The sequence below is a fragment of the Kogia breviceps genome, chromosome X (assembly GCF_026419965.1).
Source record: "Kogia breviceps isolate mKogBre1 chromosome X, mKogBre1 haplotype 1, whole genome shotgun sequence".
NCBI classification, from domain to species: Eukaryota; Metazoa; Chordata; class Mammalia; order Artiodactyla; family Physeteridae; genus Kogia; species Kogia breviceps.
The window spans coordinates 26,641,804-26,669,061 of NC_081330.1; positions in this window are offsets into that span (position 1 = coordinate 26,641,804).

Genomic DNA, 27,258 nt, shown 5'->3' on the forward strand with positions numbered 1-27,258 from the left:
TTTTGTATAATTGATTTTGCCTAAATCAAAGCACCAAGGCACAAAATTCCTGGTCATTCCACTATCAGTGATAGGAAGTTTGGTCATTTTATTAAGATACTGATCACCAGATTTTTCTTTTATAAAGGTACATTTTTCTCTTTGCATTTTAAAATTATCTGTAGAGTAAAAACTTTGACACCATAAAACTTTCTCCCCAAAGCCTTTTAGCCACTGTTTCAGCAGCCATTTGCCTCAACCAATTATTACATTGGGGGTCACAAAATAGGGTTTTTTTTAACTTTTTCTTTTGAGTATAGTTGCTTTACAATGTTGTGTTAGTTTCTGCTGTACCACGAAGTGAATCAGCAATATGTATACATATATCCCCTCCCTCTTGGACCTCCCTCCCATCCCCCATCACCCACCTATCCAGGTCATCACAGAGCACCAAGCTGAGCTCCCTGTGCTATACAGCAAGTTCCCACTAGCTATCTGTTTTACACATGGTAGTGTATATATGTCAATCCTAATCTCCCAATTCATCACACTCCCCTTCCTCCACTGTGTCCACATGTCTGTTCTCTACGTCTGCATCTCTATTCCTGCCCTGCAAATAGTTTTTTTTTTAATTCCATCATTCTTTCCACATTTATTAGCTGGCATTCTTCCTTTTCATTTATTGTTTCCCTGAGAATTTTTTAATACTGGAAAAAATAACAGCATATTTATGCTGATAAGAAATATCCAGTAGAGTGGAGAAAAGTAATGCAAGAGAGAAAGGGAAGAACATTTGGAGCAATATTCTTAAGTAGGAGAGTCAGGATTTAGTGCACAGTACAGAGGATGGTCGGTGATAGGAGCAAGAACATTTTTTTCCAAAGTAAGAAAAGAGAAGGCAGGGTAGGTGGGCATAGAAGAAGATGAGTAGATGCACTGTTAACAGTTTATGGTTAATTATTTATAGTTTAGGAAACAAGGTCATCAGCTGAATGTTAGAGTAGGGAAATAAGACTGTTGGGCTCACTGGAGATTACTAATCATGAATTTAAAATGAGACCAGCCAACACAGTTATGTGTTCTCCTCCAGCCATATTCAGCTGTACAGGTGTTGATATAGAATAGGGTGAGAGTTATATTTAATCTTTTCTGTGGTTTTGCCAAGTAGTAAGTAAAAAACAAAATGAAAAAGTGAAGAGAGAGTTAAGGGTATATGACAGGAAGAAATTATAACGATTGCCCATGACATTTAAGCTAGATAAGAAGTAAAGACATGAGAGGTTTAAGGGACAGCAAAATGGTGGTAGGATCAATGGACTGTAAGCCCTGGTGGAGTTAATATATTGTTAGAATTGGGTTCTAAAGAAAGTAGGCTAGAAAGAGAAGAATTAGCACTCAAAGTAGAATGCCTAAAACTAGGATTTCTAATGGGCTACAGCAATTGTTAAAGACAAGGTGTGGAGTATGACCATACAAGTCAATGTCTAAAGGTAAGGTGGAGGACAGATATTATTTAGAAGAGTGGAGGTGAAGGACTTAAAAGTCAATGTTATTGGAAAGATCATCTTTACTCATAATAAAACATCAGAAAATATGGTGGGAGTAGCATTGGAGGGAATGATAGTGAGCCAGGAGCTAAAATCTTTAAGGAATGGGAGAACGTGAACTATAGATTAAGTAATGAAAGTATCAAGGAGATAAAGTCTAGTGACATAAGATTCCAGGCTGGGCAGTTTTGAGCTGGTAAAAAAAAAAAAAAAAGCCTGTAAAGAGCAATGGGGAGAGAAAGGAGGGCATCTACGCCATCTCCGGGCCTATTTATGTGAAGGATGTGAGAAAGAAAGCAACCATCACATGAAGGGGCTGCAGGAGAAGCAGTATCCTCAGGAGACACACAGCTTTCAATTAAAGCAAAAAGGGAAAAGAGCTTTCCAAAAAGCAGTTGAAGATATAGGAGATTTGCTGATGACTAACAATGAATTCCAGAGGACTCAGTGCAAGGTGGTTGGGGAGGAATAGAAGATGGGATCAGAAAAGGAGTATGTGGAAGGATATGCAGATTAGAGTTTGGGGGACAAGTGATTACCTGGACATCTTGTGATGACGAAAATAAAGAGATAAAGAACATAATTGGATCAGTGCCAGGGTTCTAAATACAAATGGGGTGGGTAGGGAAGGGGGGGAAGTAAGCTGTTAGTTTATGTAAGGAAGTAGAGGAAAAACAGGCTTCTTATCAGAAACATGCAGTGTTTGGGGGTACACATTTGAGACCTATTTACAAAGGTATCAAGTTCCATAGAGGAATAGGCTTACTCCAAGCAGTCAGAAGGCATCTAGGCTCCCTACTGACTCCAGCCAACAAGAGGCCAAGTAAGGGGTGGCCTTACCTCAAGCATAAAGGGTTCCTTTTTTTTTTAATCTTAGCCAATGTAGATCAATGGAGTGACTGTCTAACTCCAAAAACACGGGCTCATCTTGACCCCTCTCAAAATGCCAATGGAGAAGTGCACTTATTTTGAGCATGGAAGCACCCACTTAATTCCAAGCTATTATTTAATAATCATCTCAAGTCATACACATTTTTGAAATTCTAAAAGGCAAAGACAACTGCTGCTCAAAAGATATAAAACTTTTTCCCTACTGAGACTTCCAATTTAAGCAATCCAATCATAACCCAGTACCTTGTCTATATAAGCACAAAAGAATGATCCTTTTTACCGCCCAATATATCTCATCTTAATGTAGAGCTTTGAATTCTTAAGCTAGTTCACATTAGAATATGAGGGTACTCATTTTCAATGTGAAAACACTGGATAATTCTGATAAATTTCCAACTCTCAAGTATAAATCCTATAAACATATTCACATCATTGTACAGACAGAAATATCAAATATTTACCCCAAGGTCAGGACTGTAGAGGAAAGAAGAAATTGTTCCTATTGGCGTAGCCTGAAAATTTGGTAAGAATATACATTTCTACCTAGGATAAAGGGTCTTATTGGATTATTGCAATAATTTCCAGTTCAAATTAGCTTCAAAATATGTCCAGAGGTGGACATTTACTTTAGAAATTGCTTCCTTTAGGATGATATACATTTTTCTTATAATTAAAACACTGACTCAAAAAAACAGAAGCATCATAAATTCACAATAAGCTGAAGGGTATGTTAGACAGGATCTAAGAATTAGAAAAGTAATTGTGTTTTTGTACAATTCCCTACTTAATCTCACTGTCTGCTAAATTATGTATTTTAAAATAAAATAATGGCTTAAAAGCCTTCTGAGAACTGAGAATGTACAACTCCTTAGCCAATTTCTATGGGGACTCTATGCCTAAATATAACTGAGTTCTCTAAGACTGTTTAAAGTAAGTGATGATGACAGTCAACCAACAAATATTTACTGATCACGTACTATAACAAGGTATCTTCTGAGGAAGATTGTGTCAAAGAGATTTAAGATGGCCTCTACTTCAAGAAGTACATCATGTGGCTGGGGCACTGAGAGGTGATTAGGACAAACACATACCAAGTCAAAGGATAAGATAAGTTAGTGTGTACTAAGTTTCAAATGACAGGCACAGAGAGGAAGTGCTTTACTTGCTGAATGGAAGGCAAGATTAGTGAGGGCTGGGGTGGTCAGAGAAGACTTCCTGGACAAGATGAAGCCAGTGGAATCTTGAAGAACAGTTAAGATTCAGAGAAACAGAGGAGGGTAATGGAAGCCTAAGAGGGGAAGGGGCATGAGAAAACTCACAGGGGCATCAACATGTTTGGCATTTATGAGGAACAGTGAAAATATGATTGTGGCCAACATTAGAAAAATTTTGGTAATTCAGACATCATTAAAAATCTTAACTGAGCACGACTTTGCAAATGATGCTTTCCTTTGTAAATTTTCAAGGTCTCATTTAAAAAAACAATTCAAATCTAAAATCAGTAGCTTTCATAAACCAAAATCAGTAAATTAAGAATACCTTCAATATGCTTTGAACTGGGTCCTGTAATTAATTTGTGCCATATTAATAGGATTTTTTGTTTATGGTAGTTTATTACTTGATGTAGAGTTACTCTGAATTTTAATTTTTTCATTGAATTACCTCATCTGCTTATTAGCACCCATTTATATCAATTTTAACATGTGCTATATTTAAAAGTTAAACTGGGTTTCCCTGGTGGCATAGTGGTTAAGAACCCGCCTGCCAATGCAGGGGACATGGGTTTGAGCCCTGGTCCAGGAAGATCCCACATGCCACAGAGCAACTAAGCCTGTGTGCCACAACTACTGAGCCTGTGCTCTAGAGCCCATGTGCCACAACTACTGAAGCCCACGCACCTAGAGCCCGTGCTCCACAACAAGAGAAGCCACCACAATGAGAAGACCGTGCACCACAATGAAGAGTAGCTCCCGCTCACCGCAACTAGACAAAGCCCATGCACAGTGACAAAGACCCAATGCAACCAAAAATAAATAATAAATTAATTATTTTTTTAAAAGTTAAACTATTTTTAAACTCCAATTTAAGTCAGGCTGGCCTTTCCCCAGGATTCTGAAATAGGAAGATTTGTCTCTAACTCAAACTCTCCATCTGTAATACAAAGGAATTAGAAGAGATCCATGGTTTTTAAACCATTTTTTTAAATCAATGTAATACCTTTTTAAAAACAATAACTTATTCAAAATAATAACTTATTCAAAGACATAATAGAGAAAACAGACTCAAGTATATCTGTTCTACCTGAACCATGGGCAGAGGATCTAGAGCTATTTCTGTTATTCTTTTTCTTTGCCCCTATAGTGACCCCAAGACATTTTTTCAGAATCGCAGGGTTCTAGGGAACACAATTTGAAAACCATAGAGTCCTGGATGCTAAGGGCCCTTGTAGTTCTAAATTTCTCCCATTCTAAGGAAATACCTTCAAAAGATTTAGTCAGTACATATTAATATGTGATTTACATTTTAATAACAATTTTTTTACTAAAAGCTAACTCCCAAATCTACAAACATTTTGGCAAAATCCATTACATGTATAGATTGCCATGCTTCCGCAGAAATTGCATAAAGGAAGGACTGCACAGGAGGAAAAGTTGGTCTTTGACACTGCTTACCTTCCCTTTTGGCATCTTTGGACCTGACAGCCCAGAGCACACTCCCTCTCACACCTCACCTCATCCCAACAGAGGTGGCTCACTAGAGCCTAACTACCCTAGAAGACAATCCATTCTCCATAACTCTCTTTTATCCGAAAATATCTTTGTCCTAGGTCATATTTTCCTCTAGGAATTACTGCCTGTCTGATGATAATTAACTTTGCTTAAACACTGCCTGCTAATATGACAGTGGATGTTGCTGATTAGTGAATGCCTTACTCCAACCAGCTAATATGTTTACAGGCTAAAAACAATATTGCCATTATGAGAATCTGGGGAACTACTGTTAGTAGAGGAGATGACTTTAGAGAGGTAGGTCATTCAATAACCCTCAAATCACAATATGCTGGTGGTGATCTGCTCTTCTTATGCACTGTGGACCCTGTTTAATAATTAAAACAATTGCATCTTCTTGCAAAAATTGTGATGTCTTATTTTTGTCTCAGTTGATTTTATTGTTCATATAGATTTTTTTAAAGCCCTTGTACATGAAGACATGGCATTACACATAGATAGTTTTCACCTATTTTTAATCAAGAACTTTATACTACCGCCCTCTGTTACTAGTTCAGAAATCTGATTTTCCTTCAGAAAATACTTCTTTTTCTTTATAAAATCCATCCAATGTGGAGACGGGGGTTCTGGAATATAGAAAAGAGCACAGAATTTCCCAATCAAGTACAGGATGCCAAAATGGTTTATAATGAGGAATCTGAAACACTTCATCAAATTATAAACAAGTCTTCGGAAACATATGTAAGCTTCTATTTTCATCTGGTGTGGACTAAAGTTAAGAATCATGCTAATTCCCGGTACACACAATCTGAATGAGGTTGGATGAAGGTGGTCCAAAGGATTCCTGTATATCAAAGAAACTCATCTTGAAGCTTCATTTTGGGTGGGACTAATGTATACCTAGACAGCTGAGATAATTTTAACAACAGGAATCCCCATTTCCTCCTAGTCCACCATCTTTAGTGGAGATACGTTTAATACGTGAACATTTTTTCATCAAACCTCTTATACATTTATACATGCGAAGTATACGTTTTCCCTACTAAATTCATTCTTTTGGGAGCTAACCACTACATTACTCTAATATTTGATATACCAATGTCCCAGGTTATTGGTTACCTTAGAATAGTTTCTTTCGAAACTTGCCACAGAGGTCATCTAAAGAAATTCATTTTCCAAACTATCACATTCACAAGAATTGTGTCATTTCACAAAAACCACAATACAGCAAAGACAACATAATAGCTGCCCTGATACAAAGGGCAGATTCTGAAAGAGGACCAGACACAAAGCCCAATGGAGACCTGAAAAAGTATTTCAAAACCAAGCCCAAGGAAGCGTGGCTTTGTGTTGAAGAATATCACAAGTATCTCAGATACCACTAATTTTGAAATTACTGCCACCTCCCAGTGAAGTGCATTCTTGGAAATAATGAGGTATTGACACATGTTTTTTAATCATGCTGCATGTAAAAACTCCACCAAAATATCCTTTCCTCACAAATATTTAATGAGAGAAAAATCTCAGCAAAAACACATGCGCAGAAGTTCTATTTTGTGTTCAATTTCATACCAAATAAATTTATGCAGATAGAAATGAAATATAAGAGATGTGTCAGAAGTAGAGGATTCAAATGTTATTGCTTAAATAGAAGATGGATGGAAACAAAGAGAGACAGACAGAGAGACAAGTGCTAGACCACTCTCATGGTTTAGGGTTTTGAATATGGAACATATATAAATCTTGTCAATGACTTGCTGGCATCCCCCAGAATGGCCTTGTGGATCAAGCTCATTGCCAGTGACCTGGGCAAGCTGTTATATGCACTCTGTCACTATTGCACAGCATGTGTACATGAATGAAGAAAAGCTTTCTAAAGTAACAAACTTCTAAGGAAGGGGAGTAATAGCTAAGAATGTTGTCACATTAGAAATCTGATAGATTCATCAAAGCAAAGATGCTTTTCCAGGAAACACACACACACACACACACACACACACACACACACACACACACAGAGAGACATTTATTTAAAGAATCTCCGGTACTAAGTAATCAGCCTGACTTATTCTATCATCATATGGGGCCAGAAACATAAAAGTGGGCTGAGATGGCCCAAGCAATATAAAAGAGATTCACATAAACAGAAACCAGTCCTCAGAATGTAGCTAATAATTTTGCCAAGATTCCCCATGTTGTGTTTTTTTGTATAGAGATATGATAGATTCTTAGTATTTAATTGGAGAAACTAGTTCACAGAGGAGAATAAAGATACCTAGGAGAAGAAAGTTGCTATTGAACAAACAAATGGGACAGTGTTCATTTAAGTAAAGGAAAACTTTAAAGGGTGGAACTCTGGTAGCTCTGATTATATCCACTTCCCCTACTTGTGATTCCCTCTGACTCTGACCTCGGCTTATCTAAATCCTTCTTATCCACAGGGATTTCCTCAAGGCCTACCTCCTCCACAATTCATTCCCTCTAACTCACATTGATAAAAGCTTTCTACAAACTGCTACTGAAACAGAGAAAAAACATACAAAATTTTACTAGGTTGGTCTCTGTTTCCAGTGTGATTTTTGCCTCTCTATTCAAATAGACTGCATGGTCCTTGAGGACAAGAACAATTTCTTATATATAAATATGCCTAGCAGCACTGTTTAGAAAAACCCAATAAATTGTTCAGAACTGATTGACATAGATTAACTCACTAGTCCACCTTAAGATGTATGCTCCACCTCTACAAGTTGGGAAGCATTAAAAGCCAAAATGAGAATAATGCTGAATGGAGGTTAGCCTGTAATTGGAATATGGGAGACTGCACAGAATCTTGGGGTCTTATTGCCAGGAGGAACAGCAAGAGATTATTTGGTCCAGACTCCTGTCTTCAGGCAGATGGGTATTTAACCAAATTAGTTCTCTTATTAAAGAAGAGAGAGACAGAAACATCCAATTCTTACCTTGAATGTTATTTCCAATATCTCCCCCCCACATTAAAAATTCCTACTTTCCGAAAACTAAATTTCCTACATTAAACTATACTATCTCAAACACACAGTGATTCCTCTGATTATTTCTTCTTCATTTAAACTGACTGATTCAGTTGGGTATCATGTTGCCAGAGCCACTGAGAACTGCTTCATGCTAGATCAGTAATTCTGAAGAGAACAATCTTATTCCCCTCTCTTTATGTCCAGCCTCCAATCCTCAGCAGTTTTGGTCAAATGCCAAACACATCCACAAAGAAATGGAAATTCATAATAAATCCTCTCCATCTTGGTACACATCGACCTGTCAAAGTTCAACAGTGTGTTAACATGAAATCTCAATATCTTACAGTTCAGGTCAGGAGAATGCTTTTTAATCCCTTTTAACTTTGGGTCCCCCCCTTAAATCAGGCCAAAGTGGTAAAGTCCATCTTGGCTCCTCAGGACAGACCCTTCAGCTCTAAGGCTAGGGGGATTTTTAGTGTAATATCTCACTAGAAGCTAAATCATAAGTGGGAGGCCTTTAATCTCCATGGTCCCAACCAAACATAGTTTATAAAAGCACTCTGTGAAGTAAAAATGTCTACACTCTATCCAGGTTTGGAGAATTCCTTTCAGCATGGCTTCTCACCTACAGACACAAAGAGGGACATAACACTGTCTCTGGTCTTGCCTTTGACAGTATTACAAAATACTTAAAATTTCTCTTAGCAAAGAAGCACTTTCCAACCCAAATGCTTGACATAAGATGAGTGAATAATACACATGCAAAATAAATTACCTTTCCTTTTCAATTAATTTCACTGAATACATGTTACTAAGATCCTCCTTACATACTCAGAACTTTTGTTAGACACATAGGGAGTCAAAAGAAGAGGATAATGCCTTTAAGAATAAGGTGTCGCCAATATGGTAAGGGAGGTGAGGCTTTTTGCATGAAACAATTACAGAACTAACACATTCCTAAAATCTGGGTACAAGCAGAGAATCTTCTATTTCCTGACTAAACACATAGGCATAATTCTCAAACATTCTACCATGCCTTCTTTGAGAAAGCTATATTCATTCCAAATTTAATTGTATTCACGAACTCAATTTCTTCCTGAATTTGAAGGATAAGAAAATACAGCCAAAAGAGCACCATACCAATAGCAATTTATATCTTTTAAGGTGCATTCCACTACTGCAGTCACTCCAGATATAACAACATCACTGCATAATGCTCAAAGTCATGTTTTTAAAAGCTTCCTTAAAGCCATCAATATGAACTAGGCCATATAACTATATGAAAATGGTTATCCTCTTAATAAAGAAATATCAATTAAACAAAAATAAAGACGCTGTTTTTGTTCATTAAATTGTTAAAGATTTTTTTAAAAATATTACTGATTAGAAGAGGGAAAGCATAGGGAAATTTCCTTAAATCACTAATGATTTGAACATAAAATGTTATAATCCTCCTGGAGAGTAATTTTTAAATAGGTAACACAAACATTTACTAAATGTGCATATTCTAATAGCTATTTCAGCATTTAATTCAGCATTTAGCTACTGTGGGAGACAATATCTGGTTCTTCCTCTACTTTGGGGCAAATGGGAGCACGGACCTTCCCCACCTCTTTGAGGTTAAATGTGTCCGCATGAGTAGTTCTGGCCAGTGAGTTCTGAGCATCTATGTTTCACTTCTATGCAAAAGCATTTAAGAGCCAGTAGGCAATTTTCTATATTCTCATTCCCTGCCAAGGTATTCATGAGAGCACATGTTGAGAGGGTGCCAGAAAATGAAGGAGCCTCAATAAGTCTGGGTCTCTACTTAATAATCAGAACTCTCCTGTCAACCTATAATGTAGTTGTAGTGTGAGCAAAAAATAAACCATTGTTGTTTTAAGCTACAGAGATTTTCAAGTGTTTGTTGTCACCACATAACCGAGCCTATCCTAACTGATAGAGTAGTTTATCCTAAAAAATAAGTATAAATGTACATAAACAGATTTTTAAAGTAACGCTAGAAAATTGGAAACAACCTAAAAGCCCCATAATATAGGAATTTAAAATTACAGGGACTTCCCTGGTAGCGCAGTGGTTAAGAATCTGCCTGCCAATGCAGGGGACACAGGTTCGATCCCTGGTCCAGGAAGATCCCACATGCCGTGGAGCAACTAAGCCCGTGTGCCACAACTACTGAAGCCCTCGTGCCTAGAGCCCGCGCTTCGCAACAAGAGAAGCCACTGCAATGAGAAGCCCGTGCACCGCAACAAAGAGTAGCCCCCACTCGCCACAACTAGAGAAAGCCCACACGCAGCAACGAGGACCCAATGCGGCCAGAAAATAAATTAATTAATTTTTAAAAATAATTACATATAGTTAATACTATGTAGCCATTCAAAATGAGGCTTTACACATATATTTATTGACAAGAAAGATATTCATGATATAACAGAGTGAATAAAGCAGGTTATAAAAACATACAGTAAGATCCAATTCTGTTATCACAAATACACATTATACATATATACATATGCTATGCACACATATCAAAATGTTAACATTGTCTGTCTGATGAGCTTATAGTGATTTTTTTTCCTATTTCTGCTTGTCTGAGTTTTTTAGTTGTCTAAAATGTATATGCATTACTTGTGTAATAAGAAAAACAATAATTTTTAAAATGAGCCAGGGTATAAGTCTCAGTTATGATAAGCCTTAGAGACTTACTGTGCAAGATAGTGCCTATAGTTAACAATACTGTATTGTATGCTGAAAAATTTGGTAAGGGGTAGATTTTAAGTGTTCTTATCACAAAAATATCATAATAATAGATACAGGGCAGGAGGACCCTTTTGGAAGTGATGAATAGTTTATGGCATAGATTGCGGTGATGGTTTTATGGGTGTATATTTACCTCCAAACTCATCAAGTTGTATATGTTAATTATACACAGCTTTTTGTATATATCAAAAAATAAATAGAATAAATTATCCCCTCAAAAAAATTAGCCAGGTCACTAATGATTTAAAGGCCTCATTGAGGTTGATTCATTTTAAGAAACTAAGATTTTTTTTTTGTCTCTATGACTAGGAAATAAGCTATATTTTCATTTAGTTTAAACTAAGAAGTACTTTTTTAAAAGCCACCTCAGATAACAAGGATCTTCAGCATAAAATGGATAAGCCTGATTTATTTCCTTTCATTTTCCTAGGGGATGAGCAGTTGCTCTTTTACTCACAAACCTCCTGTTACAAGCAGGAGATTCAAGCAAAGACCCTGAGGGGTGATTTTTAACCATTCATGGTGAGCTCAGGGGAACAAGAGAAACTATTGTTATGCAACTCACGGAAGCACTCAACATTCTTTTTTCAACTTCATTTTGGTTCTACCACTTCAAGTTTCACATACTAGCTGCATTTTGGAAGGTGATTCTAATATAACAGGTACCTTTTAAAAGGCATACAAAGTTCCTTTTATTTAAGAGAGTTATACCACTGAATGCCCGTATCTGGATGACAATTTATGTCTCCTATTACTGTCACAATGCTTCACTACTGATTCCCATGGGTACAGGGTGGGGGAGGAGGCTTACATGTCCAAAAAAAGGACATGTTATACTATGAGTTGATGTGTACTCCTGGGGCAATTTGTTTGATACTTTTATTTACCAACCCCCCTCAAAGAAAACTAGAAATGCCAAGAAACTGATACACTATAAAGAAGTGCACAGACTGAGAATGTCTAAAGGCAACAAAGGGCCACATTTGGGAATATTCAGTTTTAACCAGAAAATCACCTAAACTTCCCACATTTAAACATCTGTGCTGATGCTCAGATAGCTGAGGTTAAAAGGGGAAAGCATAACAGTCATTTCTTCAACAAGCATTTACTGAGTATCCACTATGTGCCTGGATTGCCATGACACAATGGTGAACTGAAGTAGACATGATCCCTGCCCTCCTGAGACTTACAAGAGATAATACAAGGTGATAATAGCTATGAACCAAAATATATACAAAATGTCGTGGGTCTTTGGTGATGGAGGGTGATGAGTGAGGAACAGTTTGGCAATGTATGCAGACTACTTTGTTGGCACTGAGAGAATGGGTTAAAGAAATAAAAGAATAAATCAGAGAGACTGAATTAGAAGGCTATTGCAATAATTAAGTCAATAAACAATGAATGCCTAATCTTAAAAGGCAGTAGCAGCGGGGATGGTGGGAGGTGGGGGGATGTGGAAGATATATAAAATGTTGATTTCAACAGCACTTGGAGATCAATTGTAAACTAAAAGATTTGGGGCAAAAATTAGGTATGTAACACAGGTTTCTGGCTTTGTCAACTAGGTGGATCTAAGTGTCCTTAAATAAACAACATAGCAAGAACTGGGAAGCAGGAGGGAACAGGTTATTCAGGAAGATAGAAAAGACTGTGAGTTCAAGATATATTTATACTGGTACCAACCATGATTCTAAATACTGAGAATATAGCCTGTCCTCCAAACTTACCATCTTTCTTATCACTTTATTTCCTTTCCAGCATTTAACTTATTTGTTAACTATCCTATTTCATCAAATCTAAGATATCTGCAACTGCAGGGCACACAAATATTTTAGGTATTAATAAAAAAGAAATAAAATGCTTCCTTCTTACACTGATTCTAAGACACACCCCAATTACACAGATGTTAAAATATAGAAAAAAATGGGATCTCAGAATCAATGAACTAAAGTATTTTGTTTAGATATTTGTTTTCTTGACTGTTATGTTCCACTAAAAAGTAAGCTTCATGAAGGCATAGGCATTGTTTCTTTTGGTCATTATTGTATTCTTAGCAGCTAGCTCTGGGCCTAGCACCATAGTCTCTGCCTAATAAATATTTGTTGGTTTTGAAGAAGGGATGAGGGAGGGAGAAGAATAAGCAAAGATAGGTATGGTCTCTGATCTCATGGAGCTTATGGTCTATGGAGCCAATCTGAAGGACAGATATGATCAAGTAATTTTAATGGAGACATGCAGGATGCTGTGGGGAATATATAAAAAGGGAACAAGCATAATTTGAAGGGAGTCAAGGATGGCTTCCTGAACGAAGAAAGAAGTAGTGTTTCACCTCCATCCTGAATAATCAACAAGAGTGAGTTAGGTAAGGAAGATGGGAAGTTAGTTTTATAACACAGACAAGCACATGCAAAGGTCCTGAGTAAGAGGTTTGGGAAACTGAGAGAAGACCGTTGTGGCTAGAGTATAGCAAGTGAGAGAGAAAATGTCAGGAGGTGAGATTAGAGAGTAGGCAAGGACTAAATTTTTTTAAATTGAGATATAATTAATATACTATAAAGTTTAAAGTATATCGTTCACTGTGCTTTCTTTAACATTCGCAAAGTTATGCAACCATCAAACTATCTACTCTCAGAACATTTTCATCACCCCTAATAAAGTTCATTCGTATATCAGGACCTGAAACAGCAGGGAAGGGAGCAGGGCACAACCTTTAAAAGCATGACATAGCCATAGGACACGACAAAAACTTGGTTAGAACCAACTAGGTGCAAGATGGCAGAAGATTCACCTTCCAGTAGACCTTGAGCCTCATTATACATTCATTGTAATACATCAGTATGCTAAATGACACACCCACAAGCACCAGGATAGTTCAGAGGCTAACCATAACAGGCCAAAAAGTGGGCAATGGCCCAATTCCTGGAAATCCATGCACCTTCTCCAAAATAGTTGAAATAATCCTCCCACTCATTAGGCTATGAAATTACCCGGCCCATAAAAACTAACCACACCATATTTCAGGGCCTCTCGCCTTCTCAGATGATGCACACTCTGTCTGCAAAGTGTGTTTCTCCCAAGGCCGTTCTCGCCTTTTGAGATGGACCACATTCTACATTCTGTTTATGGAATGTGTATCTCTCTAAATAAATCCACTTCTTACCTAGCACTTTGTCTCTCACTGAATTCTTTCTACAATGAGACATAAAGAACCTGAGCTTTATTAAGTCCTGAGACCAGGTGTGTGATCTCAATTAAAAGACCTGGGTTCAAGTCAAACCACGCAATCTGGGTTGCGTGGTTTCAGACCCACAAAATGGAGGCCACACACAGTGGCCTGGCCCATATCACCAATCTGAACCTAAGTAAGCCTACACTTACAGGAAATACCTGTCAAGGAAATCTAACATAAACCAATTATAATCCTCCAAGTCAGCTTTAGTGAATTAAAGATTACCCTAGAAAACAGGACATGCTAGTTTTATAAGGAAATCCCCAACCTCCTAGCCAATCATGCCCTTCTCCACGTTGCCTCGTCTAACTCTCCATCAAACTCGCTCTTGCCCAAAATCCCTTGGGAAGAATGCTCCACTGTTTGTGAGGTACTGCCCATGAATGAAAAATGTCGCCTGCCATATCAGTAAACAAAGGATGTTGCAGCCATCAAGGGGACTCAGGATGGAATAGGATGCTCACCACCTAGCAGTCAACTGCTGCAGCCACCCCCAACAATGGTGCACCCTGAGGAGACTCAGAATGACAAAACACAGGATACTGGCCCCAGATAGCTGAGGTGCACATCAAAGCAATGATTTCAATGAGCCCAGACTTTGCACCTTCCCATACATAGAAAAGCACTAAATTCCTTAACTTGAGATGTCTGGTTTTCTTTAATTAACAGTAATCTTTTGATGTTACGACTACCTGGTCTTTGTTGCAAAAACTCCTATATACCCTGCCCCCACCCCTTGCCTCTTTGGAGCAGTTCCTCAGAGTGATCTGAGAGTCCTGTCTCCCTGGGTTGAAGACCTCAGAATGTCCGCCTAATAAAGCATAACTCTCAACCTTTAGATTGTGCATTTTTTTTCAGTCAACACCCCCAACCCATGGATTGTTTTCCCTTGAATAAAGGACATCAAACTCATGATCAAATTATATTATTTTTGTCATTTGACACCCCAAAAAGTCTAATACCCGTTAGCATTTACTTCCCCTCCTCCCAACCCCTAATCTACTTTCTATCTCTATACTTTTGCTTATTCTGGACATTTCATATAAATAGAATCATACAATACGTGGCCTTTTGCTTCTGGCTTCTTTCACTTAGCACAATGATTTCAAGTTTCATCCATGTTGTGGTGTGTATCAGTACTTCATTGCTTTTTACAGCTGAATAATATTCCTTTGTATGGATAATATTACATTTGTTTATCCATTCATCAATTGATGGATATTTGACCTGATTCTACTTTTTAGCTATTATGAATAATGCTTCTAAGAAGTTTATGCTTCTAAGTTTATACCTGGGCATTTTCAATCTCTTGGGTATATACCTAGGAGTAGAACTATTGGGTCAAACGGTAACTAACTTTTTAAGTAACTAAAGGGTCAGATATCAGAGTTTCATGTAGATCATCAAATAATTTTGCATTTTACTCTACAGGACGATAGGAAGCTAGTAAAGAGTTTTTAAAGCATGGTATTGTTCGATTTACATTTTTAAAACCGTCTTTGGCTACTATATGGAGAATGGGTTGAAAGAGGCAAAAATGGATAAAGGACAATTAATTAGAGGTCTATTGCAAGACTCAGGAAACAGATGGCAGCTAGCACTAGAGAAGGTAGTAGCAGTGGAGCTGGGAGGACACAGATGGATTTGAGAGATACTTGGCAGTACGACTGACCTGATGTCATCATTGATTAGATACTGTGAGCAAGAGAGGGGGAAGTGTTAAAGATGGTTCACAGGTTTGCAGTTACTAATAACCTCGGCCAGAGCAATTTCAACAGATTGGTAGGATAGAAAGCCAGATTACAATGAGTTCATTCAACAAATATTTATTGAACACCTACTGTGTGCTAAGCACAGAGGATATACAGCGATGAAGAGAATAGAAAAAAATCCCTGTCCTCATAGAGCTTATAATTTAGCAGGAGGAAGAGAGAGAGAGCAGGGGAAAAAAAGGTCAAAGCAATCAATCATGTGGTATGATGGAAAGTGTTAAGTATTACAGACAAAGAGTAGTAAAGCTTATCTCTAAAGGAATTATAATAACTGATATTTAAATAAAGCTAATAACTGCCACATGCTGTTCTGTGTGCTTTACATATATTTAGTCATTTAATCCTTACAACTCTATGAGATAGGTACAATTATTATCTCCACTTTACAAATGAGGAAACTGAGACACAGAGAGTTTTTTTTGTTTTCTAAAGTAACTTTGCCCAAGTTCACATAATTTGTAATTGGAATGGCTGAAATTCAAACTAAGATATCTGGCTCCAAAGTTTGAGCTGGTAACTGCTACACTATACTGAAAAAGAGAGAATACTGTCTATCTGAAAACACAGCACGAAGGGAAGATTTTATTTTTAACCAAAGCTATTTAAGTATGTGTACAGGGTAAGGCAAAGGAAGTAATAGAGATTGAAATTATTTATAGAGGGAATACCTTATAGAACAAAATCTCAGGAAGTTAAGAGGCCTTAGAGAAGATGGTATTTGGGATGCTTGCTAAGGATAAAATTACCTTAGGATATCTTACTTGTTTCTAATATTTGAGTAAGCAGGACTAAAGGAGAGCCTCATTCTAGTACTTTGAGTATGTTTTGATCAACTTTTCTAGATTATTCTGTCTAAATTCTCTGACTTCTCCAAAAATCCAAATGGAAAAAAAAAGAAATACATATAAGAATATATGAAAGAAGAGATAAATATAAGAACAGCTCTGAAGCTGACTGACACTCAAACAGAACAGGTGAAGTTAAATTACAGTAAGTTGCCACAAAGGGAAGGAAAACATTGGGTACAGAATTCCACTCTCTTTCATGATTTCTTCTGAGAAAGCCTAGAATAAGGTCCAGAGCTATGGGGATTAATCAAGGACCATCTTTCTGCACTTCAAATCCTGTCTCCCATTTCTTAGCTTAATATTACCAAAATGACTCCCAACTCTCTAGAACTCAGTCCAGCTGCTTTATTTGGTTTGGGAGTGCTGTGACCTCCTCCTCCTTTACATACTGATCTGTATATGCAGAGGGGATGAGGATGAATATTCTGCAGTTAGGTGAGAGGTCCACTACATAAGGACTCAAGAATGGAAAATTGTAAAATAGAGAAAGAGTATTGAACTACACTAAAAATTAAGATCTGACTGCAATAAGCAAAGGTTTACCAGATACCAACACATAAACAGGCTTCTGTGCTAGAGGCACGACTGTGCCCTTTTAGGTCTCTCAAAGCTCAACCCACCATCTGCCTATTCAATGCACGAACAATTTCCAGGAAGGGCCAAGAGAAAGCAAATCTCTTGATTTAAAAGGAACAGAGGGAAGAAAAGGATGACAAACATGGGGACACATTCTATAAAAACTCTGTGGATATTAGTACTCCCTATTTTTATTCTTAAACTGACATGAGTCAGCCTCCCTCCACCAGAGGAACACGATACAAAGCTGTCTGCCTATTTAAATTAATCACATCAAGATTGGAAAACCTGAAATGATGTTTATTGAGGATGTATAACAATTGGTATATGATAATTCTCTTCCTCATACGACTGTCTACCATATCTAGTATCAGCTACAGGCTCTGAGGTGATGTCTATGACTGACTGACTAATCCCAGTTTCAGTAAGCCCAGGCCACTTTAGGAGGGAAACAGGAGCAGCCCACAGAATGACCTGCAGCAGGCAGGTTTACTTTACCGTCAGATAAATGATTCATGGCAAAGGGTGAGATTTGACTTGGGAAAAAAACATGATGTGTAGAATAGTAAAAGGAACAAACACTGCTGCAAAAATTAAATGATTGCCACATGGAAGTTTAATTTAAATATAGCTATTGCTGAAAGACTAAGGGCTGAAAGGATCTGTACTTTAGGAGGCCATTTTACTCTCTAACAAGGATATTAAGAGTCTTAACACCTACAAGTACTAGTGTACATTTTTATAAAATGACTCTCTTCTCCCTTCTCTCCTCTGCTCAACTTCTGGCCAAAATCTAAAACAAAAACCTACAGATTTTAACTTTCTGTTTTCCAGGGATATAAAGAAGGAATGCTATTATTTCAGTATATATTCAATATATATACTGAAATACTGTATATTTCAGTATATATATTGTACATATATATACATATATATATATATTCCCAATTGTCATAAATATGAAGAAAACCCATATCCCCAGCATTCCTGCCAGCTGCAAAGCTGCTAGACTCAAAGGCTTGGCAGTTGGACTTGTTGGCCTATGAAGCCAGATAGGTATGTAAAGACTAAGTGAACATCCTCAAGGTCTTTCATTCAAAGAGAAAATACTCTCTGTCTGAACCTAGGAAATATAAGCAAATAACAAAACTTCTGGAACACTGAGGTTCAAGTTAACAGGGTGGCAAGCCTAAGCAAAGGTTTGGTTTGTGACGTAGGAGATAGTTTTGACACTCTTCCTGTCTGAGGAGGCAGTTCTTAAAACATGCCTAGCAGCAACAGGGCTTGCCATTGAGAAGCCAGTAAGACAGGACTTCCTCTTTGTGGACTACTCACCCCACTGCAAAACGCATTGCCCCACAATACAAACAGCCTTGCATATACGCACACACGAAGAAAGCAAAGAAAACACATTTTCAATTATGACTAAGGATCAATCTGATCAGCTAAAAATTTTCTCGTTATACTGTATTTCCCTACGTTTCTTCACATTATGAGCACATTTGCTCTTAAAATCCATTCAAGGACATACATAACTGAATAAAGAAGCATTTAAATTTTATTCAGATGACAGTGGAACTAAAAATTCAGTAAAACAGAAAAATAGTTCTAACAGTTAAAACAAGCATACAATTTTAATATTTGATTATTAAACTGCTTGTTCCTAAAAGCACTTTAATAAAGCTACATAGAGTCCTTTTCACATGCAAAAATAAACATACACACAAGCTAACCAAACAGCTCATTTTGGCTGTCATGGAAATACAAAGAAATCATTGGATAATGAAGAAGAATTCAAGTACAATTGTCCCACAAAATATGAAAAATCATAGCGGTCTAAACTTACACTTCCCCCAAAGCTAGCACCGTCATTACTATTATACACCAAAAACCAGATGTGGTGAGTGTGACTACTCCTTTATCAATGACACAGACCCAAGGTCAAAGCTTATGTCATCACGGACACAAACATGAGGCATCTGCCCAGTGCTCTTAGCTAGAATTCCTTTTTCTTTCAATTCACTTTGGACATCTTTCCAAAAATAAAAAACAGAGAGAACACTCTCAGCTAACTATCCACCTATAATTTAGAAACAAAAGAACAAAGTGTCTCAGGGCTCTTGGGCAGGGAGTGGGCAAGGAGTAAGAGAATGATGTCCTTTTTATTCTCAGATAATGGACCATCAATATGCCAAATCAATAGTACCGAAAAATCCACCAGATATTTGGGCATCTTTATGTCTTCTCACAGAAGACTAACAATACTCCTCTACAGAGATATAAAGAATTATGCTGAAGCAACAGTAACTACAAATACAGTTTGAAAACATATTGGAGGAAATAAAGGAAGATTCTAGAAGTTTGTGGGTTGTTTTCTCTTTTTTTGCATTCAGACCTCAGATGCATATTCTCTAGGCTGCATTCATACACTGTCATATTTCACATTGCAAGATATGTTTCCCTAACAGTTGGATGTAAGTGTAATTTTGTTACTCAGATCACAAAAAGTGAAAAGAGGCTGGGGATCAGGAATTCATTAACTTCTTACCAGATTTTGTGCAAATCACATATCTTCTCCACATTCCAAATTTCTTACCTGCAAATTTTTGAAAATGACACCTTCTTCAGCTAACTAACCTCCTTTTATTATGAGTGCCAAGCAAAAGCAATAAATAAAATTGGAAGCAATATATAAAAGTTGTACGAGAACAGATATGAAAAATGTGTCCAGTCATTTAAAATAATAATATGGCATAATAGTAAACAAAAAAATGGGGGGGGGACTGCCTCTGGTTGTGGTGAGTTCCCTGTCACTAGAGACATCCAAGGATAGGCAAATAATACTTATCATGAATTTAGTAATGCAATTCAGTCAATGGATTTATAATAGTGATACCGAGCAGGGCCCTGTGTGGTTCCTGGGCACAAAAGCCTTTCTGCGTCTCCCATTTCTTTGATTACAGGAAACAGGCTTTATTCCGCCTCCAGGACCTTCCCTGAGTTCCAAAGGGCATGTTCAAGTAGTTGTTAATTAGGGAAGGGAGGGGATATGAGACAAGGGAGAAACAGTCAAGAGAAACAATAGTGCAGCCTTGGGGCAAGGTCCTGGTTCCTCATCAAAGGATATACACAGCAATATCTTTGAGCTGTTTTGCAGATACTTAAACCCCCAACAGGTGCAAGAAGTTAAGCAAGTACACCCCAGATGGGCTGGAATCAGAAGGTTGATGATGTTGACTCCCACTTACCTCACCACCAACCAGCCAGAAGAATGTCCAAAAACTGATCACACCTTCTTTGAACCATTACTATAAAACTTCTCACTACCCACTCTCCAAGAGAGACACAGTTTTGAGGGCATTAGCCCGCAATGACCTCCTTGGCCTGGCAAAGCAATAAAGCTATCCTTTTCTACTTCATGCAAAACTCTGTTTCCAAGATTTAATTTGGTGTCGGGGTACCAAGGCTGGATTCGGCTTCAGTAATAACTTTTAAGGTCTTTTCAAACTTAATGATTCTTTTGATTCTTTGACTCTGTGAATGCCGCTATGAATTATTTTCTAAAGTGATCATTTTTTTGCAAAACAAATACTTATGAATTTTATAAACCTGCCTCTTCACATGTTGGGTCTATTTAAAGATGGCAAACACCTACAATTGTGTCTGATGTCTTTATTCTCTTTCGTAAGATAGATATGAACATATACATTTGATTGAAAACAGGCTTATCTTTAAAAAATGCAGTCTCTTCAGAATCAAAATTGAGATTAAAATAATCAGAAAGCAGGTAAAGGGGTAAGGTTTAGAGAACTAGCTGGTAAGAAGTTTGGGAACAACTAAAGTGAAGATTCAAATATATGTATACACAACCTCCAGAATTAAAAAAAGAAAAAGGAAGACAGAAAAGGAAGGGAAGAAGGAGGGGGAAAAGAAAGGAGGAAAGAAAATGAAAGAAATCAACCAACCCTGGTTTGTGACACCTATACAAAGTTGTTAAGTAAGAGTACCCATGAAATTGTTCACCAAAGCCACCTGATGTCCCTTTCAAACTGGAACAACAGAACTGACTGGGAAAAAGTCCTGGGTATTTGCCTACCTCTTAAACAATGTTCAAAAAATCCTGGAACACTTACTGTGCCAGGATACTCCAACTGTAGCTAGGCATTTACCACTGAGCCATAAGACGTCATACCCTTTGATCAAAATGCATTCACAACAAAGTGTCACTAATTGCCTTTTCAAGAAATAACTAAGCCCAAGATAACTAACATTTGACTCCTTTCTTATGTTTCAAGTATTATTGACTAGAAATGCCAAAGAATCAAAATCTCATTAATAAGCACTTTGCTTGTGATCAATCACTAAGTCCAATAAAATTATTTTTTGTACAAACATAACCATTTTCCAAACCCTGTGAGTAAGCAAAAAGGAAAAAAAAAGTTTTGAAAGAACCTGCTTTTGAGCCTCTCCTCCTCCCCACCATCAAGCAATCTGATTGGTAATAGCTTCCATTACTCAGGGCATAATTTTTCTTTCCTTGTTCCTTAGTCTCAAAGACACAAAAGGAAAATAAAATGCTGTACATATTTTTAAAGTAATCAAAAGGCTAATCAGACCTAATTCCAACCTCTATCCTAGAGAAAATCAATCAATAGTTGTCTGAGTTCCAAATCCTCCTTAAACTGTGGAAAGCAGCACTTCTTCCACTAGGATTAGAGCAGCAATGAAAAACAGATTCTAAAAGTGTTTTTTTGTTTGTTTGTTTTCAAGGACTATTACTCAATTTTTTAAAAATCAGAATATGCAGTATTTTTCACTAAAAACAAATAGTTCTTTGGGTTACAAAATCTCGAAAAATGCCCCAAATTACTTATTGGCAGCTAACCCAAGATACCCATGCTAGTTTGATTCCCCATCTTTATCCAGGACCTCCCTTGTCTCAGCAACAAGTCCATCTGCTTGCCTGTATCATTCTCTCTTATTGCAAAACCCCATCTCTTTTCCCACCCCAGACCACCCTGCTTACAGCATCCTCAAAGGGCACCCATATTCTCGTGTGTAATTACTTCCCCCTCCATCCTGACAATTTTTCCTTCAAGGTTTCCACTCTTTTTAAAGTGCCTCTTCACTTCTGCTCTCTCTGCTTGTTACTAACCCCAAACCATACCACTTCCATTTCCTTTGGAATCCTTCAGGTATCCAAACTCCAAACACTTGGTGTTCCTAAGAGCTAATCTAAAACCACACACTAAAAAGGATAAACTAGCAAGAATTGTTTCATTCAGAGCTGACCTTCATATGTAGAGATAGTTCTTTTGATCCACCAGCAGCAAGACGTGTGTAGAGCTTTTCTGGTAGTAATGTGGCTGTGTATTAACTCATTTTTCCCCCCTCCAGCTAGACTGATATCCGTTGAAAGGCTTATGTGTTATTGAGACATCTGCCTTGGATTTTGAAGTGAAGAAAACTAGTCCATAAATGCTGAATTTGACTCCCCCAAGTACCCTGCTCTAACAACTGAAATACCATTGAGGTAATAAGTGAGGCAATATAATCAGTCCAAGCTTCCTAAAGTCCTTCCTTCACTCACTCACCAACTATCTACTAGGCACTGACCTAGGTATTATGGATATAAAAACTCCAAGATATGATCTGTATTAGTCAGGTTTCTGATACAATAATGTTGTATCACAAATAGTCTCAAAACCTCAGTGGACTATCACATTTACTTTGCACATTCATGGGTCTGTGGGATAGCTGGGATTTGGCTGATCTCAGCTGGGCTCATCTAAGGTAGACTGGACTCTAGACTTCAGGTTAGGTCCAGGTCTGCTCCAGTCTTCATCCCTGGACCTAGGCTGAAGGAAGAATGGATACTTGGGTCATGTTCTTCTCATGGCACAAGTCAGAAACTCAAGAGGGGTGTGTTGGCAGGCTGTTAAATCCACTCATATTCCATTGGCCAAAATCATATGACTAAGTCCAAAATCAATGGGATAGGTAAATATATTGTGCCCACAGTGAGCCACAATGAGGGTAAAGATGAAAGGAAGCACTGTAAGCAAATAATACAATCTATCCACATGGTCCCTATCATAAACAACTCCCAGCCCAGTAAGGGAGATATATGGGAGGAAAAAAACAGCCAAAACTCACCTTTACCACCTCACACATTTTTTTGACTCTATCTCATCTACTTTGCAGAACTCCAGACGACCCCACCTTTCCCAAAATTCTCCTCAAGGAGTTCTGAAGCCTTAGCGGGTATCTCAAATGCCTCTGAGATCTGCTTTTCTCAACCACCATGTAGCATCTGACATTTTTCTCCTGTCCTGCTCAGCTAGCAAAGGCAATGCCTGATTGCTGCCAAAGACAAAAGTGGCAGTCACATGACTAATGCCCACCAAAGATACCACAGTCAGCTGCACTCAACTCTGTGCAAAGGGTATGGCACCAATGACTGTACCATGAACACCTAAGTTCCATGCCAAAGATACATTAAAGACACTATTGCCACCAATACTGTTGATATTTTAAACCCTCAGGAGCCCACGTGTTTACTGAAAAAAAGAAAAAGAAAAGAAACAGCTCTTCAAAATTCTAGTCACACTTATTTCAGGCATGTAATAAAAAGAAGGTCTAAGTAATAACCTACTATCCCCAGAAAACAGTCCTTAAGTTCCTAGGGTCAAGGAAGTCACTTTATTAACTTCATTCTTTTACCCCTATGATAAGCTGTTCCCCAGAAGTTCTTAATCCTACACACAAATAGATCTCTGGTGGGCCAAAACTTTTCTGAATGCTTTGGTAAACACAACTCAAGGCTGAGATCTGAATTGCACAACCCTAATACAACATGATGAATTCTATAAGAGATTTAGGTTTTAAAAAAATACTAAGGAATAAAATAGAGTGATTTATTTGGCTGAAAGGGTCAGAGAAAGTTTTACACATGAGATGACCTTGAGTGTTGGTTCACCAAGTACACAGGGAGAGATGGCATTATAGACAAAGGGAAGGGTGCAACTAGTGTGCATTAGTCAGGAGAAAAGACTCATCTTCTCTTGACCTGCCTAACGATCAAATGGCAGATGAGATAACCAAATGTATGCTTTCTCCTGCCAACTGGTCTATCTCCTGGGTAAATTTGTGATGGCAGAAGGAAGGCTCTAGCGCTGTACATTACCAAGAAAAAGAAATCTAAAAAGTAAAGTGCTATTAATTAGTCAAGGTGGAAAATTTCCTAGTTCTAGCTACAGGTGTCATGGTTGGCCATCATCACCAGAATATCCAGAATTAGTAGTAAAAATTCTAGGGAAGAAAGGTGCTTCTGGAAAGTACAACGGAATTTAAGAAAAAAGTCATATTCTAAGTATCAAGAGCTGAACACTGTTGAATTTCTCTATGTTCTCTAATGGCCCCTGGTTATACTGCTGAGTGAACAAAAATACCTCATCCCCCTCTTCCATTTATCTGCCCATACCTACCCTGCTAAAATGGAGGGGTCAGAGAACATGTGTATTTGTTAGCTCTGTTAGGTGTAGTTGATGTTCTACAATGTGTGCACAACATACTGCCAGCTTTCCTCTGAACTACCAGTTCCAGCTTAAAATCATAATGCCAACCTTATCCCCAAAACTTCTGTGAAGTTGGAAGCACTGCTTGAATAAGATTTATATAATAAAATATATTATATTTATATAATAAATAAAAATACCATAATGAAAGAGAGAGATAAAAAGAAAGATGGGGAGAGACAGACATCAAGGAAGAATGAAAGGGAAAAACTTTATATTTTAGTACTTTTTAATGGTACATACTCCTTGCATTTTGAACAAGAGGTCTCACATTTTCATTTTGTACTGGACCCCTCGAATTCAGCAGCCTATCTTCATCTGTAATGTAATCCCTGAAGATGAACAATAGAACTAGTGCTAGTTATCAGAAAACTCCCTCCTTTTTTTTCTTTATCTGAAACATTTCCTTCTACATGCCTGGTCACTACAAAGAGGCCATTGTTCACGTGCAAGTCTTATAGATTGTGAATGTCACATCTTATTCTCCCCTTTGATAAAATTCCCATACAGCTAAATACTTTGCTATAATGAGCAGACCTGACTAATAATAAATTCCTCCAAGGGAAAATACAGGAAATTGAAGTAATACATTGCTTTGAATTTATTTATAGTGCTGGTATGTACAAATCGCCAGAGTAGAAATAAAACAGTTTCCCCCCATAACTGGCAAAATTCATGAATTACCACAGAAAAAAGATAAACTAAAATAATTTTTATAAGAGACTTAAAGTGCTAAAGCGTTGGTTAGACACATGAAGCCGCCAGACTGAGACTATTGGGCCTCTTCTACCGTATTTGTCTACTGACTTGTCTCACGACCCACAAAAGCAAGCCTCAGGTAAGAGCAATAAAAAAGATATCAAGTTCGAATTTCCTCCACATGTTGCTCATTAGACAAACTGTAGACTGTTAAAGGTGGAAAGCAACCACACAATCATATAATTCATGCTTCTCATTTTAGATGGAATAACTAAGGCCCACAGAAATAAAGTGACTAAAAAAATGTAATCTCAGGATTGAAAAGATCCTTAAGGGTCTTGTTACCTAACTCTCCATTAGATGTTGCAATTTGTTCCAAGTGCTTGAAAAATCCCAGTTATGGGAAGCTCATTAAGAAGGACATTTATTTCCTTTTTCAATACTTCTTTCTCATATTAAGTCAAAGTCTATATTTACTATAGCTTCTATCTATTGGTCTTAGCTCATACCTTGAGGCCACTTAGTAGAAGTTAAATGTTGGACAGCGATTGTATCTGAACTAAATCTTCTTCTTTAACCCAAATATTCCTCGATTATTCCTCAATGTCCAACCTAAGATCATATAACTACTCAGTGACAAATAAAGAATGAGACTTCGGAACTTCCCTGGTGGCGCAGTGGTTAAGACTCCGTGCTCCCAATGCAGGGTGCCTGGGTTCGATCCCTGGTCAGGGAACTAGATCCCACATGCATGCTGCAACTAAGGAGCCAGGTGAGCTGCAACTAAGGGGCCTGCAAGCCACAACTAAGACCTGGTGCAACCAAATAAATTAAATAAATAAATATTTTTTTAAAAAAGAATGAGACTTTGATCCTCTTAATTTCTTTTACTGTTCTCTTTTCCCTCTATCCCATGACTTTAAAACATGATTGGTAGAAATGTGGGATCAACTAGAATTGCCTAATTAAGCAAACTCAATTTTTTACCTAAACAGGGACAACCTAAAGGCCTCTAAAAAACTTGAATCTGACAAGCTATCTTTATCCCCACTTCTCTCTCCTACATCTCACTAAAATCCCTCATATTCCAAGGACCACATATCCCCAAAGAGTTCCTGGCCACTAAGCTTCTGTTGGGATGCTATTTAACTTATTTGAATAATTCAGCACTTTCAGCATTTTGCATTAATATAGGCCACAGCAGGATAAAGAAACCAAAGCTAAGCCCAGATGCCTCGTCACTAAGATAAAGAGATGTAAGGCCTAGAAAATCCAGAAATTGGGGACAAAGAGGAGAAAGAAGCAGAGGAGAGGCTGGCTGTACTGATTAGCTTGTTTAGTACCCTGTGCTGTTTGAATACGTCAAGCCTTAAAATCATTATTGTCTTCCAGGGTACGTGCAATAACATAACAACAACAGATACCATTTCTTTAGCACTATATGTTAGGCATCTTACTTGCAAAAGAATATTATTAAACTTCCTCCCAGCTCCCCTCTATGTGACTGATGTTATCTCACTTTACTGATGAGGAAATTAATGTTCAGAAAGATAAACTTGCCCAAGGTCATATACCCAGTAAAGTGACACAGCCAACATTTTACTACTTACAAGGCCCAGGATTTTACCATCCTCCAATCTCTTACATATAGGCTTCTG